Source organism: Enhydra lutris, unplaced genomic scaffold (assembly GCF_002288905.1).
Source record: "Enhydra lutris kenyoni isolate GAN:26980312 unplaced genomic scaffold, ASM228890v2 scaffoldscaffold10, whole genome shotgun sequence".
NCBI lineage: Eukaryota > Metazoa > Chordata > Mammalia > Carnivora > Mustelidae > Enhydra > Enhydra lutris.
In genome coordinates this window covers 21,600,084-21,621,280 of record NW_019154094.1, presented here as the reverse complement: position 1 = coordinate 21,621,280, position 21,197 = coordinate 21,600,084, and the positions used below count along the sequence as shown (strand labels likewise).

The 21,197-nt window shown below is 42.5% G+C and overlaps 1 long non-coding RNA gene across 1 annotated transcript in view; it reads right to left on the bottom strand.

Moving 5' to 3' along the window:
• Window positions 1-21,197, bottom strand: part of LOC111143965 — a 312,577-nt gene that overhangs the window by 192,586 nt on the left and 98,794 nt on the right. The window contains exon 2 of the long non-coding RNA XR_002640350.1: window positions 12,439-12,745. This is a non-coding gene — a long non-coding RNA (uncharacterized LOC111143965). The remainder of the gene's footprint in view (window positions 1-12,438; window positions 12,746-21,197) is intronic.

The window sequence follows — 21,197 nt, the reverse complement described above, 5'->3', positions numbered from 1 at the left end:
TCTAAATAAGTAAATTCTTTAAAAAAACCATTCTAGTCGGAGTCTCTGCTTCTCTTAACATGAAGGTCAGCCCCTGTCATTTCCCTTCTCAGAAGTCTCCAGTGGTTTCCCAAATCAGCGTCTAGAAGTCGACAAGGCCCTCTGTGATCTGCCACCACTTACTACCATGACCCCATCTTCTACTCCTGCCTCAGTCACTCAACTCCAGCCACACGGGCCTCCTTGTTATCCCCACAACACGCCAGGAAGATTCCTGTTTTGTCTTTGCACATGGCTTCCCTGTGCCTGGAATTCTTTTACCCAGATATGAACGTGCTTCCCTCCCTCAGGTCTTTATTCCAGAATCTGCAGTGCAGCCTTTCCCAATGCCCTGATGTTACATGCAATCCACATTCACAGCACATGTCCTTTCCCCTCTACCTGCTTTATCTTTCTTCCTTGTACCTATCATCAGTGACCATGCTCTATGTGTTTCTTATTTATTATCTGTCTCTCCCCTGATAGACACACCCAGAATATACATTCTTGCCATTGTTTGCTTTGCTCTGTTTTATTCCCACACCTAGAACAGTGCTTATCACGCAGGAGGAGCTCCATAAATATTTGCAGGAAAACAGAATGCAACTTGATGTTTGTTGGCATGTTCAGGGTGCTTTCATAATCAACACCCTTGATCAGAATCAGCATAGTCCAAAAACTATCGAAGTTCAAATCCGCAGAGCAGGTCTGAGGTGCTTTTCAAGTAACTTGGTTTGTTGACACAGTGTATGTATCCTCCACTCGGAGGCTAAACAGCACTGTTTTCTAAGCTAGCACCATTTCTAGCTAGAATGCTATAGTGCTGTATTTTTAATCTGTAGGGAATATATTTTCAGGAGATGCAATAGCCAAGCTAGAGAGGCATCTTTTTTTTTTTTTAAGATTTTATTTATTTATTTGACAGACAGAGATCACAAGTAGGCAGAAAGAGAGGAGGAAGCAGGCTCCTCAAGGAGCAGAGAGCCCGATGCGGGGCTCGATCCCAGGACCCTGGGATCATGACCTGAGCCGAAGGCAGAGGCTTTAACCCACTGAGACACCCAGGTGCCCCTAGAGAGGCATCTTTAAAAAAAAAATCTCAGAAATAAGGAAATTAATGCTCAAAAAATGGAATCTAGTGCAAAGAACACTGACTCCGCAATTAGACAAGAACTAACACTGTCAGGCAGTGTTCTCAGAACTTAACCTGTATTAACTTGTTCAGCATTCACTACAACCCCAGGAGATAGGAATTATTGTCTTTACACCCAGTATATGGATGGGAAAAAGAAGGCAGAGGGAGTGGCAATCATTTACCCAACGCTAGATAACCCTTGGGAGATGGTGTTTCAAATTTCAAACCACGGTGCAGAGTCTGTGTTCTTTTCTTTCTTTCTTCCTTTCTTTCTTTCTTTTCTTTCTTTCTTTCTTTCTTTCAGATTTTATGTATTTGACAGAAAGAAAGCATAAGCCGGGGGAGCAGGAGAGGGAGAAGTAGGCTCCCCACTGAGAGGGGAGCCGTATGTGGGACTCAATCCCAGGACCCTGTGATCATGACGTGAGCCGAAGACAGATGCTTAACCAACTGAGCCACCCAGGCACCCCCAGAGTCCATGTTCTTAAGTGCATATGCCCCAAATCCTCACACTTTTTTTTTTTAATCTCAGGAGCCCCTAACACTCCTAAAAAGTACCAAGAACCCAAAAGAGCTTTGTTTATGTGCCTTATACCTGTCAATAGTTACTGCATTTAAAATGAAACTAAGTTAAAAAATACTTCATTAACTCATTTTAAACAACAATCGTACACTAACTGTATGTTATCATAAATAACATGTTAAGATAAATAATTATGTTTCCCCAAACAAAAAACATTTGGCTAAGAGTAGCATTGTTGTACATTTAATGTCTGACTTAGTGGAAGCTAGCTTGACGAGCCCATCTGCTTCTGCCTTCAACCTGCTATTTTATGCTGTTTTGATTGAAGGATACAAAGAAAATCCAACTTCATATGGATACACAATTGGAAAAGAATAGTTTAAATAGCTTTTCAGATAACTGGAGGTGTTCTTCTTTGACAGTATGCAAAAGTGCTACTTTTGATAGTATGACAACTGCTGTTTTCATAAAGGTTAGTTGTAGCATGGAATTCAAAATCACATCAAGAAATTTTTCATACTTTGTTATAGTCAATTCCATGAGTCATTTTGTATTTTTGATGGCTCTTTTAGCCATGCATGTTTTTGGTTTTTTTTAACACTATACATTGGACATTTGGAAAATACCAGTTCAGTGAATTTTGCAAATCTTAAAAAAAAAATTTTTTTTTTAACAGGCTCATTACTGTCACTGCTCTCATTGTAAAAAGGCCTTATGAAATGGAAAGCTGACCAGCTAATGGTGGCAGAGACACGTTTTCCAAAATTCTGATTTTTGCTTGAAAGTCTGAACTGTATTACTGGCAACAAGTAATACCAGGCTATCATCCCGGGGCCCTCTGCTCATTGATTTGGCATAGATTTCTAGGTGTTAGCTTCCAGTTATGTTGGTATCTTCCGAAACTTTATTGATTTACATGAGCGTGTTTGTCAAAAGTCCTCATGTAATATGGCTAGGAGAAAAGTGACTTTAACTTATAAAATTAACATCACTATAAAAAGAATTAAAATTTTTGCCAAGGCAGCAACAGCTTTGCTGAGCAAGGCTTTTGAGCCATCAGGGCACATGTTAACACACACACACACACACACAGAGTTAAACAATGTCTTGGCATTTTTAAGCTAATCGTTGTGACCACACAGGCCTCTTAAAAAACCTTTGGCCAGTTGAAGGAATCTTCGACCACACTGAGAACGGTCTCACTGTACTGGCCCGTCTCCCGCATCCAAACCAGCCCCATTACAAACTGTGCCCCTCCAGCTTCTCCAAGTTTCTTCAGTTTCCTCACCTGTAAAATGCAGCTATTAAAACATAATTCGGGTCTCACGAAATGAACCTGAAAACTTGAGCTAATCCTACGTTAAGCTCCTGGAGAAGTTTCCAGCACACAGAAGGTGCTGGAAATGTGGTCGCTTTCGAGATCTTTGCCAAAATGCATAGCAAGTTATTGGCAAAGTATACCTTTAGCTCCTGCCTGGAGTTTTCCTGGTTCTTTCATAGAGACCCAAGTTTCTCTAGGGTTGTGACAACAAGGAGCAAAGAAGCCATTTCAGCTGATTCAGTGGGGTGAGTGGTCGTCCTCGTTCCTGTCCTCGTCCAGACGTGGAAGCACTTGCGGGCATCATTAAGAATATGTATGACCAGCACTTAGGTCATGAATTTGCTGTGTCCTCACTCTGTGACTTCCTGTGCATTTTCTAAGCCTCAGCTCTCTCTTCTGTAAAACTGGATAATAGCACCTACCTTATGCAGACACTGTGATAACTGAATGAGACAATGCACAGAAACAGTAGGGTACCAGGCCTGTGTAAATGTTCAGGAATGGTGAGCTGCTTGCTACCACCATAGTAAGGACTGTTGGGGTTACCCTGCAGAGCTCAGCTCAGCTCACCGTCACATCCTCAGGGAAGCCTTTTCTGACACTTTCATGAAAGCACCTGATTTTATAATCTCATTGCTCTTATACCTCTCCTTCCCCGGACTTGGTATAGTGGTATTTCCATAGGGGATCATCTGATGGCTGTTTATCATGCACATTAGGCTCTAAGCTCAAAAATGTCAGGGACAGGGTCTGTGATGCTTACCACTTTATTTCAACATCTGGCTCTGTGCCCAGCACTAAGCAGGCTTCAGTAAATATTTATTGAAGGGATGAATGAAATAGTTAATTTAGTAGCTTGGCAAAGCATAGCTTTCCCCCAGTATATAATTTATCTGAACGTCCTCTAGCACTTGTTACTCAAAGAATGATCTGCAGACCAGAAATAGCCACCTAACCTGGGAGCTGGCTGGAAATGCAACGGGTCTCACTCCAGAACTACAGAATCTAAATGTGCATTTTTTAAAAAGATTTTATTTATTTATTTGACAGACAGAGATCACAAGTAGGCAGAGAGGCAGGCAGAGAGAGAGGAGGAAACAGGCTCCCTGCTGAGCAGAGACCCCGATGTGGAACTTGATCCCAGGACCCTGAGATCATGACCTGAGCCGAAGGCAGAGGCTTTAACCCACGGAGCCGCCCAGGTGCCCCCTAAATGTGCATTTTAATAAAATCCCCAGGTGATTCATATTCTTATCAAAGTTTTAGAAGTATGGACTATTGCTGGACTTCACCAGTCCCAGGGTGGGGGGACAGAGAAAGAGAGAGAGGGCAAAGGAGAAGATAAGGGGAGATAGGGAAGGGGAGGAAGCAGAGCGAAGGGAAAAGAAGGGGAGGGAGGGAAGGGAAAGGGGGGAGAGGAAAGGAAGGGCAGGGGAGGGAGCAAAGGGGAGGGGAGGGAAGTGAAAGGGAGGTGGAGAGGGTGGAAGGGGAGGAGAGAAAGGGAGGGAAGGGGAGGGAAGACCAAACAATCACTAAATTTCCTGGATAAAACAGCACCGCCTTCCACAATTCCAGGTCTCATTACATTCCCAATACAAACATTATTACAAATATTACCATGTCTAAAAACCAGCTGCATTTAAATTTTTTTTCAGGCTGGGCCAGGCTGCTCTTATTTCCTATTCACATATGATTTTTTCCAGAAGACTATTTTGGTCTCAGTTGAATAATTTATTTCAGAGACTTTACATCCTAAAATATTCTCTGGAGGAGACAGAAACACCATCTGTGCCCACTTCTGGAAAAACAGCCCCAAACCATGAAGTAGGGGGTGTCATTTTCATTACAGAGTTGCAAAATGTGAATGCTTGCTTGTCTACCACAACCTCAGAGAGGAGAGAAAACACACACACCAAAATCCCTGCTACCATAATAACACCAAGCCAGCCCCACTCCGACACAGCCCAAAGAGATTATAAAAATATGCATGGCACCCAGTTGACCCCTGGAAAAATTACAGCCTAGCTTTTTAATGAAAAGGTTATTATTCTTAGAATTTATTTCCACTTCTGAATGGGGAAGCGCCTTCATCATTGGGTAGTGGTATGCAAGAGCTTGAAGAGATTTCAATGAATGATTCATTTGCCTGTGTTCAGTCTTACACAGTTCGTGGGGTAGGGTTTCAAAATCCCCTTTGTTGCTGTGTTCTCTGCTCCCAAGGGGAAGAAATGGGCTGGGCCAGAAGCAAGGCACCTTTCACTCCTTTGTGTCCTGCCCCCACCAATGCAAGCTGGCAAGATCTGAATCTTCGAGCTGATGGTTATCAAATGGCATGTGAGGTTCCTGCTACATGTTTTCCTACAGCTTCTTCCTTGCCTGGGACTCTTCTCTGGGACTCTCCATTCCATCTCCTACGCAGGTACGCAGGCAAAAAATGCTGCCTTGAGAGATAAAGAAGCTGCGTCTGTTGATTTAATGCCTACAGTGGGTCTGCCTGTGTGTCATGGACTCCCCCCACCCTAGCTTTCCCTGTGGGTCCTGCCAGGGTCCCAGGCATGAACACGTGTTGAGAAGGGGACATTAGGACAACCAGAGAGTGAACACAAGATAGAGATCCAAACCGAAGTAACAGAGCAGGAGAGACTATGGCTGTACTTGGGAATCACCTGGGAGTCCCGGTGATGCCCAGGCCATATGTCGTTATCAGTTCAACCTGAGTCTGCGGGAGTTAGACACAGGCATCAGGATTTTGTTTTCCCCGATGCTTCCCAAGCTTTCGTGGAGCATCCCAATGCTTTCCCAAAGCCTCCCAAGGGATTCTCATGTGAAATCAAGTTTGAGAACCAATTATTGTTTCAAGGTGGTGTGAGTGGAGTGGGGGGGGGGTGTTGTGTAGACCGAAAACAACCTCAAAATAACTCCAGGAGGATTCTTGGTACTCAGCGATCCTTGAACTGGGCCAGTTCAGTTCCTAAGCAAAGCTTAGGAAACATTTGTTGTCAAATCAAATTTGTTTATGTTGCGTGTCAAATACCCCATCAAGTAAAGCAGATAAGCCTAGAACCCTGATCTTTTAATAATCTTCACGTGGATGACCACAATCTCTGTACCAGGCAATTCTCTGCACCAACAATGCAAGTTACTGGTGATTTCATGATGGTGCCAGTGATGATATTAACATTATTATAATTACCAGTAACTAACATACACGCAGTGCCTAAGCACTATACACATCTGCCTTTCTTTCTTTCTTCGAAAGAGTGTGTGAAAAAAAGAAAAAGAGAAAGAAAGAGTGTGTGCATGAGCAGGGCAGGGGCAGGGCACAGAGGGAGAGGGAGAGAGACGATCTTAAGCAGGCTCCATGCTCAGGGCAGAACCTGATATGGGGCTCTCATGAGCCTGAGATCATGACCTGAACCGAAATCAAGAGTCAGATTCTTAATCAAGTGAGCCACCCAGGTGCTTCTGTTCCACATTATTTCTAACTTAGTCATCCTACATACACTAAGGTACATCCTATTAGCAATTTTCTTCCCTATGAATGAGATTTGAAGAGGCTAAGTAACTTGCCCAACTTGACACAGCTAGCACATGCCAGGGGTTGGAAATCTCATCTCACATGCCGTAATGAATTAGGCAAATGAGGCAGTATTCCACTTTTTAATTAATATTTTAATTATTTTATTTTGGTGTCCCCAGAGCTATGCCCATGATATTTTGTGTAAAGCATTTGAGGAATTAGATATTTTCCTGCCCTCACAGCCTGGTGTGGAAAACAGATAAATGATGATTACCATATGATATATTAGTGGCTACCTGAAGTATTCTTAGAAAGCAAATCAGGAGCAATAAATTCTGTTTAGGTAGACGGAATGGTGTCGGGGGGGTTTACTAATCGGAGAGGGTATCTTCTCGTGGGCTTTAAAGACTGAATAGGAGTCTGCCAAGCAGAAAAGATAGAAGCACGCCAAATGGGCTGAACAGAAGGAGCAAACACACAGGCATAAAATTTTAACGATTTCTAGAGAACTGATCAGCTTCTGGTAAGGGTCCTCAAAAAAAAGTGTGCATTGGGAATTACCGAGAGGCTTGTTGAAACACACATTGCTGGGCCCAAATCCCAGAGCTTTTGACTCAGTAGGACCGAGTGAGACCACAAATTTGCATTTTTAATGAGTTCTCAGGTGTTGCTTATCCTTCTCGTCCAGGGACAACACCATGTTGAGAGCGTGGTCTACTTAGAAGGATCACCTGGAAACCCCCACAGCTTGTGTGCGTGTGAGACACAGACCAAAGTCAGCAAGACTCACACCGAACAAAATTCTCTGAAGAGATGAGGATTTCTTCTTTTCCCGCAAGGAGTGGTGGCTAAATTTTACTGTTGGTTTTGGGAGCAATTCATCCTGAAGCCGTCCAGTGGGAGGAAACAGAGAAACCATACCTCGGGACTGAAACGAGGGAACCTGGGCTTTTCCTGCATCTGTGCCCCACCAGTGCCCCTATTCACATGCTCGTGAAGGCCCGAGGCTAGAGGAGACCAAGCACACTAGATCTTTTGTTGTGCGAGCAAGCATTTCTGTCCAGTTCAGAGGGAGGATGGCATTTTTTACATCTCTTCCTGCAGTTTTGGCCCTGTGTCTGCTGACCACAGGTGAGTTCCTGTGTTTATCACCAACATGATCTGTTGACTGCCAAGGGCCACGGGGGCATGGGGGGGTAGGGGTGGGGAGACAAGTCGGGACTGCTCTCACATGCAAAGAACAGAGAGGGTGCTGGAATGCCAGGCTCATGGGGGAAGGCCTGGGACAGATGACCTCCTTGTGAAATCATTCCTTTTCCTCCGTCTCTAATTCAATTATCACGCTTTGCTTCTCTCATTCTCCAGGATGGAAAAATCTAGACTGCCTCTGCCATTGCTCCTCAACCCCCCTTCTACAACCCTTCCAGGCCTGCCTCCAATTTTAGGGCCTTCCTCTTTCAACACCCACCCTATGTAGGACAGATCCCAGCTAGATCTGGACATTCTCTTTGCCCAATAATTGGGGAACTTGAGGCATCTAGTTCCAATGCCCGATTTTGTCATGAGGCTGGTTCCCCAGCTGATAGCCAAAAGGTGTGGGTACATTCCTGGCAGGGACCCCCCCCCCCCCCAGACCCCACCACTACTCCCAGGATTTGAGAGAGAGGAGTAGGAATCGCCTACCAGAGAAAGGAAACAAAACCGTGTTGTTTGGATTCGTGTTCTGTTTGTTTTCATCTGGAATGCCATTCCCCATTACTCTCTTGTAATCTTCTAGAAAATTTCTAGAAGCCTACTGAGTCGTCCACTTCGTTACTGGCCAAAAGCGATGGAAACCCTGTCTTCCAGTTTGGGATTTCCATTTTCTTGCTGTTTGGCCAGGAAGGAGGAGAAAGCGTTCGATGGGTCTAAAAAGCAAATAGTACCTGAGGCCAGGCAAGCCTGGTGCCGTGGGCTGCACCAGAAGCCTGTGCTCCATTTCTTTTAGGGAACGGGAGCTTTATCATCAGTATTATTGATGAGACTCTGGCTTCCTTTCCAGAGATTAAGTATTTTTGTCATCATGTCTATTATTCTTCACAAGAACCCAATTAGGGAAGATTGCCTCAACAGAGGAGGCTGATTAAATTCACAGATTTATTGCAAAACCACTTTGGGACTTGAGGAAAATGAGTTTCACTGCTGAGCTTCCTTGCTTTAAAGAAAAAAAAAAAAGTCAAGCTGTAAGACTGCATCCTGGAGTATCCATCCATAACAGATCATAAAATACCCATAACATGCACACAGTTTATCTTTCTCCAGAGAGGCTCGAGATGCTTCTTCTAGGCTCATAGTACCTCCCCAAGGGGTAGGTGATGGCTTCTGTGTTCCTGGGACACAAGAGGGAATTCTGACCCAGAGCAGGATGAGGCAGACAGAGGCCAAAGGGAAGATTTTGCTTTGCAAATCTTACAGCCCATTGGCTCAGGCAGACCCTTGTGATATGGGTCCCAGAAAAGTTGCTGTAAGTAGGAATGATGTAAACGAAATCTGATTTTTCCACAGAAACGAGGACAGCATTGAGGATTCCTGGCCCCAAACCCAATGCCCAAAATATTAATGAAACAACCACAAGCATTATTTTAAAACTTGTAACTTGCTAGTGAGGATATCCAAGACAAAACCCATACTCCCACCACAAAAATCTCAGGTTTTGTTTATTTAAGGCAGCCTTTCCCCAATTGTTTTCTGTAGAACATTAACCTCAGAGGATGCCCTGGAAGGAAAGGTTTGTGGTGATAAAATTGGGGCATTGCTGCCTATTGGGTGCTCCTTGATTGGCAATCCTTATTAACACAATCAAACTAATAGCTAAGTCTTACTCAAAGTCTGCCTGAGCCAAGCACCTGATGTATTTTAACTCACCCAGCCTGAGGTAGATACTGATTTACTCCATTTTGCACACGAGGCAAGGGCAGCATGGAACAGTTAAATGGGTTGCCTGGTTAAAAGGTTCAAGGTCCAGCCAGGTTTTAAATCTGTACTCATCCTGAAACGCATGCTCTGAACCTCTAAGCTTCATCATGTCCTCACTGTGTAGCTACCTGGTCACACGGCTGTGTCTGGGTTTTTTTGTTTTTGTTTTTGTTTTCCATTATTACCTCTTTATACAATTGAGTCCATCCCTAACTGTCACGGTGGGCCATCTTTTGTTGGTATCCTTAATGTGTATGTGTGTCTTCACACAGAGCCAGGCTGGGATCATCGTAGGTGATACCGTCCCCTCACATCAGCTGTCATGCTTCCATCTCACATGGCCTTGGTATAAGTGCTTGAAGCATGCTTTAGTGGATTTTCATCAGTATCTCTGACAGTTTATAGATAAACAAAGATGTAAGGGAGACAGGATGTGTCTGAGTTTATTTACCCTGTCTTTGGCAAAAGAGTCTTTGTCTACAACATGAAAGTGAGTAAAAAGCAAAAGTGGGATAAAAAATGACACCCAGGGTATAATGTTAGCCCTTGTGTTTGTGGGATTGGGATTTCTTGCACCACTGGCATCTAAGTAACTATGAGCTGATGGTGTATTTTATCGGAGTGATGTCAGGGGAAGGGTGAGGAGGAGAGACAGAATATTCTGTACCATCAGTTTCACCCTGAAGAAATCCTTCATTAAATTTAGGAACCGGGTTGTCTGCTAATCATTTTACCAAAGGGTGTTTGCTCAGAAAATGGACTTTTCAAGGGTGGGGAAGAGAAGAATGTGAATTATCAGTAGCGGACCATCCCAGCAGTGGCAGAGTCAAGAGGTACGAGAAGTGGTGTGGTGGGTTGTGTCTGGTTGCACAGGGTACCTAATATCCGCTATCATTCTTGACCCTAATTAAGTCTGCTGCCTTCTATAAATGCCTGTGTTCTCTGAGAGCCTACACGTGAAAGGACTTGCCCTTCCTTTGCCCCCTTGATCAGTCAGAAATAATTTAATGAGAACCTATGCTATACTCAATGTTTCCTTTACACACAGGCCTGTTCCCTGATGTGGTCTGGTTGAGGCTCAAGGACGTTTTTTGTTGCTGAAACTGTGCTCCATGCTTTCCATGGATTATCTCCTATATCCACACCAGCCTTAATAGAACCCTCTATGAGCTGTGGGTTATGGAAGAGTAAACTGAGGCTAGAAGAGGAGAAATGGCTTGTTGAAAGACATACAGCAGGAAGGGACAGAGCCAGGAAATTAACTGTGCAACTGTGAATTTGAAAGCCTATACCGTTTACGGCTATCAGATGCCGGATAAGCGAGTGGGGACTCCTTCACCACTGTCTGCATGGACTAGATGTTTAGGAAATATAAAGAGAAAAAGAAAATGCTTGATTTGTGTCTTAAAAATCAGTATTATTACTAATTGGGTACGTGGGACCTCTGATGTTGCTGGAACTAAAAAAAAAAAAAAATTAGGAGATCATTTATTTTAGGGAAAACACTAACTATATGGATAAAATTCTTCTGGGTAAAAAAATGCAAAGAACACTGGTGTTGCCAGCAGCCAAAACAGACCACCTCTATTGTGGCTGTGATTGAGATATTAGAATTTGCTCTTTCTTCAGCTCTATAGAAGGTGCTTGAAACCATCCGGAAATGGAATTTAATTCTCTCACATAATGCATGCCGTAAGCCCACTTTTTAAAATTTAGGTGATGACCAGTAATCTCATGAATGTGAAAATGCCAGTGGGGGTGGGGCAACCATTCTGGTCTCAAACGAGCTATTTTTTTTTTAAGATTTTATTTATTTATTTGACAGAGAGGGAGATCCCAAGTAGGCAGAGAGAGAGAGAGAGAGGGAAGCAGGCTCCCTGCTGAGCAGAGAGCCTGATGCGGGGCTCGATCCCAGGACCCTGAGATTATGACCTGAGCTGAAAGCAGAGGTTTAACCCACTGAGCCACCCAGGCGCCCCTCAAACGAGCTTTAAATATTAAGCAGAAGCTCTTCAGCAGTAAAAAGAAATGAGCTACCCGCTCACAAGAAGACTTGGGGGAGCCTTCAATGCATATTGCTAAGGAAAGACACCAATCTGAAAAGGAAACTATGTATACTGTATGAGTCCCACTGTAGGGCATTCTGGAAACAGTAAACCTATGGAGATAGTAAAAGGATTAATGGTTGCCCCGGTTGCCAGGAGAGAGGGATACATCGGCTGAGCACAGAGGATTTTTAGGGCAAGGAAGCCATTGTGTGTGACACTATAATGGTGGATACATGTCACTGGACATTTGTGACAACTCCTAGATGGTGCCATACAAAGAGTAACGTAATATAAACTCTGGATTTCAGTTAATAACAATGTATTCATACAGGTTCATCAGTGACAACAAATGGACCACACTAATGCAAGATGTTAATAATGGGGGAAACTGCAGAAGAGGGCAAAGTGAAGAAGTAGATGGGAACTCCATACTTTCTGTTCAACTTCTCTATAAACCTAAAACTGTTCCAAAAAAAAAGAAGTAATAGACTTTTTTTTTTTAAAGCAAGAAGAGAATCACACTGGTTTTCATCATCCTAGCATCTCCATAGATGATAGTGCCCTTGTAGGAAAAAAAAAAATTGATAATCCTCTCAGTGCATAATACTAACTCAGTGCTCAGGTTGTGACAACCAAGGAATATACGAAAGGTCAGTTTAAACGTCTCAGTGGGTTGGAAAGACAAAGCAGACTTTGTGCCACAATAGAACTCATCCCATGGAACCATGGAGATGGCAGGAGATAAAACAATACTCTTTATCGCCAGCTGATTAACTAGCAAGGACATGTTCTTTCTATTTATCCTATAGGCTCCTAAGGACAATGGGCCTTTTGTCCTTACACCTGTTGAAAGGGGAAGGAGCCCCTAACAGAGACCTAGTGGGGTTTACGTGAGGCCATGCAGTTTGGATTTCTTACCTTCGTCTCTGATGGTACATCCCGTTTCATAATATGCCTTCTAGCAGGGGAACTTGGAGACGGAGCCTTCAGCATTCAAAGGGAAAAAGCAGGTCCGAGTTTTATTTGAGAAGAATAATGGAATATAGAAATCCATGGAGGAGGGCAGGATAACAAAGTAGTGGCATGTTCTGGCTCTCAGCCAGACACCAGACACGAGTTCCGGGAGGGTCCCGCTCCTTCCCTCTCCTCAGCTTCTAGCACCAGGCACAGGGTCAAGGCACAACAGAGGTGAAGACTGCTGGATCAACGAACCTCCAGGACTTTGCTAGGGAAAAGGAAACAGCAAAATAATTCATCAAGATTGACAGCTGATTTTTCCAGCTGTTTCACGAAGTTTCCAGATAAACATGTCTGTGAGCACATGTGTGCTGATAAATTTTTTCATTCTAAATTCTTGCTTGTAATGGGATCTGTTGGTTTTACTGCCTTCTTGGCGGTAGGGGGGAACACTCCAATTTTCTTTGGGGCAACCAAACTTCCTCTTAATTTTGGTGTGTGAAGTTTGATTTTAATACTTCATTTTGGCTCGAAGGGATGGTCTGAGGCCTGAGCCCAGCCAGTTAGCGTTATTTCCTCTTGGCCTCGGTGAAATTCAGAGAAAGATGTATAACTCAAGCTGAACCCATGAGAATCCTACCTGGAATTTTGCTGCTTGATTTGGAAAGAAGTATTGTTTTGTTTTTGTTTTCTTTCGGTTTGGTTTTTTGCTATACTTGAGAAATGGATAAAATGCAAGTCTAGAGTTGCTAGTCAACTTCTTAGCCACCACTTGGGAAAAATATTCTTGGAAAGAAAAGCCAAAATAGAAGAGAACTGAACTGAAAGATAGAGAAAGAAGAAGTCCTGGTAAAAATATTTGAGCAACTTGAACCAGCCAAGCCTAAACTCAACCCATTTCCTGGACCCTTCAATGAGATGGGCCACTAAATTCCCAGGATTTCAACCACCTTATAACCAATTCTATAGATAGATAGATGATAGATAGATAGATAATCTCCAAATATATGACCACTGAATTCATTTTTCATACTTAATGAAAAGTTCTGAGCCACTTCCATTCATATGTCCATATCCTTCATATTAAAATCTATTAGGAAAATTCTAACTGGGATGTGTTCTGTCCAGAGCCACCCCACATCTTTGAGGCTCTTCACCCCTCCAGATGGACAAGGATAACATCTGAAATGAAGAGACCTTGAATTTCTATTTCCGAATTCCAACAAAAGGCAGAATTCTCCTTTGTTGAACATCTCACTTCACCACAAATTTTAAACCTTTTTGTGGCTTAGGAAAAGTTGGCACGTGGCAGAGCCCTGCTGAACAGATTGAGACATCAGAGAATGGGCCCTTGGCCATGCCTGGCACACGTTCTGAAGACATGGCCCCATGCCACCTTCCCCCTCACATTCAATGTGCCATTAACATAGGAGTGGGCTCAAGAGCTAGGGCAACTTGGACTTGAAACATAACCTTGAAATTCATGGATGGATTTGAGGGATGAAAAAGAAGGCTCTGTAGCTCTTCAGCTGACTCTAGCCATTAGAATAGGAACTCAAAGCAATTGAGTAAGCTGTGGCACACATAGTGCTAAAGACTCTTCTTGCATTATCCCTTTGAACCCTCATCACAACCCTATGTTGTAGATCCTATTGTAATCCTCATTTTAACAGTCGAAGAAATTTGACCTAGGAAACTTAGTGAACCTTCCCTGGATCACTGAGCAGGATTCAGACCTAAGTAGTAGGCAGGCTCTCCATCACAGCACAACGTTGTTTGCTAAGAATGAAAAGAGCACCTGGATCATGGCTATAGAATGGTGGCAATGACTGTGATGATGGAAGGAGGCTTAAGCATCATTTAGCCTGATGGAAAACCTGAGGCTGAGGGAGATAAGTGACTTCCCCAAAGTCACATAGCAAAGATAAAGAACCAGACACTGAAATCTAGCCTTGAAGCCCCAGTTCTTTTTCACTGCATGCCTTGTTATTTGCAGATACGTATACAATGCCACACACATCAAGTTAATCAACATGCACTGCTATTATAGATACATGAGTTATTCTAAAATATGTGCATAGTACTCGGCAAATGACAACCATCCTGAGATTATCTGTATCTTTGCTTAGGACTCCTGGATCGCCCCACAACTCTCCACAACAAGAAATTAAAGGACTGTCCCCTGTGGCCAATTTCCAATCTGATTAGTTGATCCCTTCCCTCAGTTAAATATTTTTAGTAGGAACCCTCCTTAACACAAAAGCCTGCACACCTACTCTTCTCCCTCCAGATAATGGGAATTTAATGAATGGATTGCCAGCTGCATCTCAGTCATTTGGGATAACAATGTTGTCTCAAGTATAAGAGGTAGATGAAAGCTAATCAGGTCAACTGTACACAGGACAGCAGAGGAGAAAGTTCTGCCCCAGCATTCAGGGACTCTGAGGAGGTCTTGCCATTCTCCTTCCAGGTGTGGGTTAAAATGTTCTCTCCCTACAGAGAGGAAGTTCAGAGCATCTGAATCGTCAGAGGCAAGAAGGGTCTTGCCCCCACCTCTCTCACCTTTCTTCTTTCCTTCTAGAATGGCAGAGCCATTCCTCAAGTCATGAGAACCCTACGGACAACAAGTGGAAACACAAGGAAAGCTTGCCTGCTGCAGAGACAGCTACCCCAGTGCCTTTTGAAGACAATGGCAGGTAAGCCATTCTTTTCTGACTCTTCTCAGCTGCAGAAATGGAGAAACAAATTGCTAGTGGAAGGGAAACCCTGATGCATGGAATATCCAGCATGAGTCAACCAACCCTGTGCTACTAGCCCATCTGAAAACCATCTACACAGTGACCTATCTTCATAAGATGAGGGTTTGCAGAGAATTGACTCAAGCTATTTGAATATCTGTTCTCCTGTTATGCCTCACCAGGATTTACATATCACCAAAGAATCCTTAATTATGAATTATTAGGTATATTCATCAAGAACATTCTTTTATGGACCAGAAGTCTGTTTCATGGTATGAGGTCTGAAGTAAGAGATGAACCCTGGTCAAAAGCAAATATAGGAAAGGCCTGAAAATGCCTTAGCCCCCTTTCCTTCACCTTATTGACTGGATGTTGGCTTACTTATTCCAGGCCTCTCCTCTGGACTACATTAGCATTCCACAGCACTTTATGATTTCCTTTTTGTAGCAGTTATTGCATTTATAATTATTTTCTTAAAGCTTGGGTTCCCTTCTAAGCCCTAATAACAATGAGAAATTAGTGTGCATTACTCTTACTAACATTTCCCCAATGCGTAGAAGGGTGTGTTGTTCAACAGTGGATATTCACTGATGGAAGAACATTGCACAACGTTGACATGAAACCCTAGCTATTTACGGAGTGGGCCCTTTAACCCTCATTTGAATATATGGGAAAGGCACTTAAAAAGACCTAAAGTCATCCATGAATACGTCAACTTCTTTAGCTTCACCAACTCACAAAACACTTTCCAGTTCATCTTCGCTTCCTGTTTATTTAAGTGCGTTCTCTCCTACACTGTGATTTAAGGAAACTTCCATTCCATGTTATTGCAATTGGTGCATAACTGAATTTTTCTCAGACTACAGTCCACAGACCAATAAGAGTTGGCTTCCTGTTCTTTGGGGTTCTGTGAATTCCTTATGAGATTTGTAAAGAGATGTAAGCATATGCTGATTCATGCAGGTGAACATTGAAAACTGAATGGGAGGGGGCACCTGGGTGGCTCAGTGGTTAAAGCCTCTGCCTTCAGCTCAGGTCATGATCTCAGGGTCCTGGGATGGAGCCCCACATCGGGCTCTCTGCTCAGCAGGGAGCCTGCTCCCCCCGCCCTTCTCTGCCTGCCTCTCTGCCTACTTGTGATCTCTCTCTGTCAAATAAATAAAATCTTCCCTGATGCCGAGTGATGTGGAGCACTTTTTCATGTGTCTGTTGGCCATCTGGATGTCTTCTTTGCAGAAATGTCTGTTCATGTCAGGGAAATACAAATCAAAAACCACAATGAGATACCACCTCACACCAGTCAGAATGGCTAAAATTAACAAGTCAGGAAATGACAGATGCTGGCGAGGATGCAGAGAAAGGGGAACCCTCCTACACTGTTGGTGGGAATGCAAGCTGGTGCAGCCACTCTGGAAAACAGCATGGAGGTTCCTCAAAATATTGAAAATAGAACTACTCTACGACCCAGCAATTGCACTACTGGGTATTTACCCTAAAGATACAAATGTAGTGATCCGAAGGGGCACGTGCACCTGAATGTTTATAGCAGCAATGTCCACAATAGCCAAACTATGGAAAGAACCTAGATGTCCATCAACAGACGAATGGATAAAGAAGATGTGGTATATATACACAATGGAATACTATGCAGCCATCAAAAGAAATGAAATCTTGCCATTTGCGACGACGTGGATGGAACTAGAAGGTATCATGCTTAGCGAAATAAGTCAATCGGAGAAAGACAACTATCATATGATCTCCCTGATATGAGGGAGAGGAGATGCAACATGGGGGGTTAAGGGGGTAGGAGAAGAGTAAATGAAACAAGATGGGATTGGGAGGGAGACAAACCATAAGTGACTCTTAATCTCACAAAACAAACTGAGGGTTGATGGTGGGAGGGGGTTGGGGGTGGGGTGGGGTTATGGACATTGGGGAGGGTATGTGCTATGGTGAGTGCTGTGAAGTGTGTAAACCTGGTGATTCACAGACCTGTACCCCTGGGGATAAAAATATATGTTTATAAAAAAATAAAATAAATAAATAAATAAATAAATAAATAAAATCTTAAAAAAAAAAAACCAAAAAACTGAATGGGGCCATATGATTTCAATATCTGCAGGCTTTAAAATATATTTTAAATTCTCTAATACCCCTCCCTTCAGCAAATGGAGTCTCAATTTCCCTTCCCTTAAAATACAGGCAGGAGTTAGTGACTTGCTTCTAGTGAATGATGTGAGACACAGTTCCCTTACATGACTTCAGGGACTAAATGAGAAAAGGTGATACGGTGTCTGCCTGGCTCTGTCTTGGGGCATGCGTATGGGAGGCTCATATAAGAAATCTGGCTTTTGTGACACTGCCACCCTGTAGTGACCAAATGGAGAGACTTTCTAGAGACAGCTAGTGAATCCCCAACTATTCAAGTCCTCCTAGTCCCACTAGCAGCCAGGTGAGTGACAAAGACTTGGAGAGGACCCCAGCCTCAGCCACCAGCTGACTATGACCTCATGACAGGCCCCGAGCCAGAACTACCCAGCTGAGCCACTCCTGGGTTCCTGGCCCAAAGAAAGCAGCAGAAACAGGTGATTACTGCTGTCTTAAGTCACCCAGTTTGGGGTGTCTGTCACAGAGCAGTAGACAAGGACTCTGCTGTCCTGACTTGCAGCTGAGTTTGTGACCGCATTGCAACCACATATTCATTAAAGGCCAATGAGAAGAGAATACAGGCAGACTTAATAAATGCATGTCAAGTGAGGGATAAAGTTTTGCAGGAGTTCGAATAGAGAACAGTGACAAGTAAATGGCTCATCACAACCAGCTTGGTGTTTCTGGCAAGCTGAACTCAAAGGAATCTTTGTTCCGTCAATACCCTCCTCAAATTGCAAGCAGTTAGCGGGTTTCAGCAAAACAACTTCAAGGACATTTAACAAATGCAGTCAGTTTTCATTGTTTTGGTTTTGTTTGGCCTTTTTTTTTTTTTTTCCGGATTCTCTTGAACATTATAATTCCTTATATCTAGTTTTATATGTAATCATTTAAGTAACATTATAATAAAATACTTAAGTCAGCATGAGCGAAACACAATTATTTTTTCTTTAATAGGAATCTTAAGTTTGAGAATCAGGGAGGAACTTCAGATAGGCCTCTGTAACTGTAACACACAATGACCGCATTTACTGTTAAATAAAGGACTACCTACGACTCTTTCCCCTAGAGCATTTTTCTTAATTCTCCATATATATAGCAATTCAATTGCAAGCCTCAGTGTATTTGCCTTTAGGTCTCCCAGTTGAAGTCTTGCATTCGAAACCCCTATTGATGACAATGATGGTTTCAGTCTATGTATTCTGAGTACACACGGCCTGACTTTTCGATTAGCAATCATGTATTCCTCCTGCTTGTTCGTTTCAGCGAGACGACGGCCATCTGTCTTTGCATTGCCCTTGACCACCCCTACTTAACCTTAACCTTAAATTACATTTTCAGTCAGACCATTATAAATGTAACTTTCAGATCTGGTGAACATTCATTTGTTTTTAGATTATGCTTAAACCAAACTACAGGAGCTTAACTTAGAGCTTATGTTAATGCACGTAAATGTGTATTTCTGTTTTAGGTGGGTGAGTAGTAGCTTTCTGTTACACGCTGTGAAAACTGTCCAGAAGTAGTTTGACTTCTTTTTTTTTTTTTTTTTAAAGATTTTATTTATTTATTTGAGAGAGAATGAGTGAGAGAGAGCATGAGAGAGGAGAAGGTCAGAGGGAGAAGCAGACTCCCCAAGGAGCTGGGAGCCGGATGCGGGACTCGATCCTGGAAGTCCAGGATCACGACCTGAGCCGAAGGCAGTCGCTCAACCAACTGAGCCACCCAGGCGCCCAGTAGTTTGACTTCTTAAATAGAAAGGTAGATCATTAATGATCATAATAACAATATATCAATCATTTATTACACTCTTGCAGTACTTACATGGTATGGTATTAAATACTTTGTATATATTATTTTGTTTAATCCACAGAACTGGCTTAATGGTTTAGTAAAACTGTCATTTTACAGATGCTCAGAAGGATGATCACTTGTTCTTAGATAACATCACGGGAAATAAAGGAGCTAAGATTTGAATCCACTAGGCTGGCCTTTCTCAACTCAGAGTTCTCTTGAGTTCTAAATTTCTCTTGACTTGTCATACTTTCTTGTTTGCTCTATTTCAGTAAAGCTAAGTCGTCATCAGTTGTAAGGGGTTCCATTATCTGTATGCCAGGACAAGAAAGACAGTTAACGCTATGGCATGAAGCTTTGATACCAGAAATTTTACTTCATATTGACTTGAAAATGCTCTATGTAATAAGCAGACCTAGTAAAACATACATTGTTCCCTAACATTACTGTTTTGCATAGAGAGAACAGAAAGCAAAAACAAATACATGGAAGGAGGTGTTTTTCTAAAGTTGAGCTCTTCTGAACAGTTTTGTAGATAAAGGTCATCGGTGTTTGTATTTTCTGCACTGTCATATTCCATGTCAATGAGAAGACTGATGATGTAGCATTTCTTAAAAGAATGCTCCATTATTGGATCTGGATTTTTTTTCCAAACTGCTCTCATCTTTTTTCCTGAACTTTGATATGTATATGCAGGCAAAGCTAATGCCCCTCATTTAAATATTTAAAAATGCACATCTTAGAGTCAATGGAATATGATATTATGTTTCCTGCAGACCATGTTAAAAAATCAACCATCCACAAATTCAAGTATTTTATGATATTTTAGTTATCCTAGGCATCTAGGTCTAATCTCAGATGTTAGCTTGCTATGGGTCATTAGTATACATTTATGTTGCCTTACTCAAAGTTCTCCATTTATTGAATGCTTATGATACATCAAGTACTGATCTAGGTCCTTTGCATGTGTTAATTCACCAAGGAAGCAACATATTGTCCCATTGTATCAATAAGGAAACTGAGATTTAGAGTTTAAATAATTTTTTCAGTCCCATTGCTTCCTAATTGGCAAAGCCAAGATTTGACTTCAATCTCTTGGACACCAACATCCATTCTGCTAACGACTTTGCTATATAACCATCCACATAAACACACACATTGGCAGTGTTAGGATTGGTAACTGTTATTAATGATCCTTATTATGTGCTATGTACACTATTTTTACCTCCCTTAGCCTTCCCTCTGCCTGCACTGTGTATATAAAGTACCATGAACATGGGTTTTTATTGACTCCTCTCCCCAAAGCCAAATATTAACAGTAACCCTTCAGGGACTGATCTGGATATAATGGGCCAATATTTCTTGCAGCCCGAAAATGCATCACTCCTATGGCTGTCTTGCTTTAAAGGTTTCTGGGGGAATTGTCTATAAAAATGACCACAGAATTGGCCATATCACAGAACTCTTACAAGCCATAGGTCCAGGCATGCCTATTTTACCACTGATCAGAAAATTTCATCCTGGCAACCATTCTATAGGAAATTAATGCTGCTGCCTTCCCATGTTTATGGCCCACCGTGTGAAAGGAAAGAATATGTATCATTGTTGTATGTAGTGCCTGAAGCTAAAGGTTTTCTCATTTAGCTGCTGCCCAGTAGAGCCATGCTTAGGTAATTACATTGCTTTTAAAAAGAAGGAAAATAATCTCAGAGGCAGTCTGATCTCATTTTATAAGCTGGAGGTCAGTGGCACAAATATTGAGCAACACTCCTAAACTTTATGCCCTGCAAGTAACTAATCCAAGAATTACTTAGAAAATAAAGTGAAGCAGCTTTTATTAAATGTCAGGTCACGGATTTAGGGAACATTCATTTAAAGATTCCTCCGGTGGTACCCTGAGACAGTGCCTTTTAACAAATCAGTCCAGGTGTTTGGAAACAAGAGGATCCCTATAATTTCTAGAACTCAAGAGCCATGCTTTGTTGGAGAAAATTCAGTTTCATCTGAAAAGGTTTGCAAGACACCATGAACTAATGCACTGGA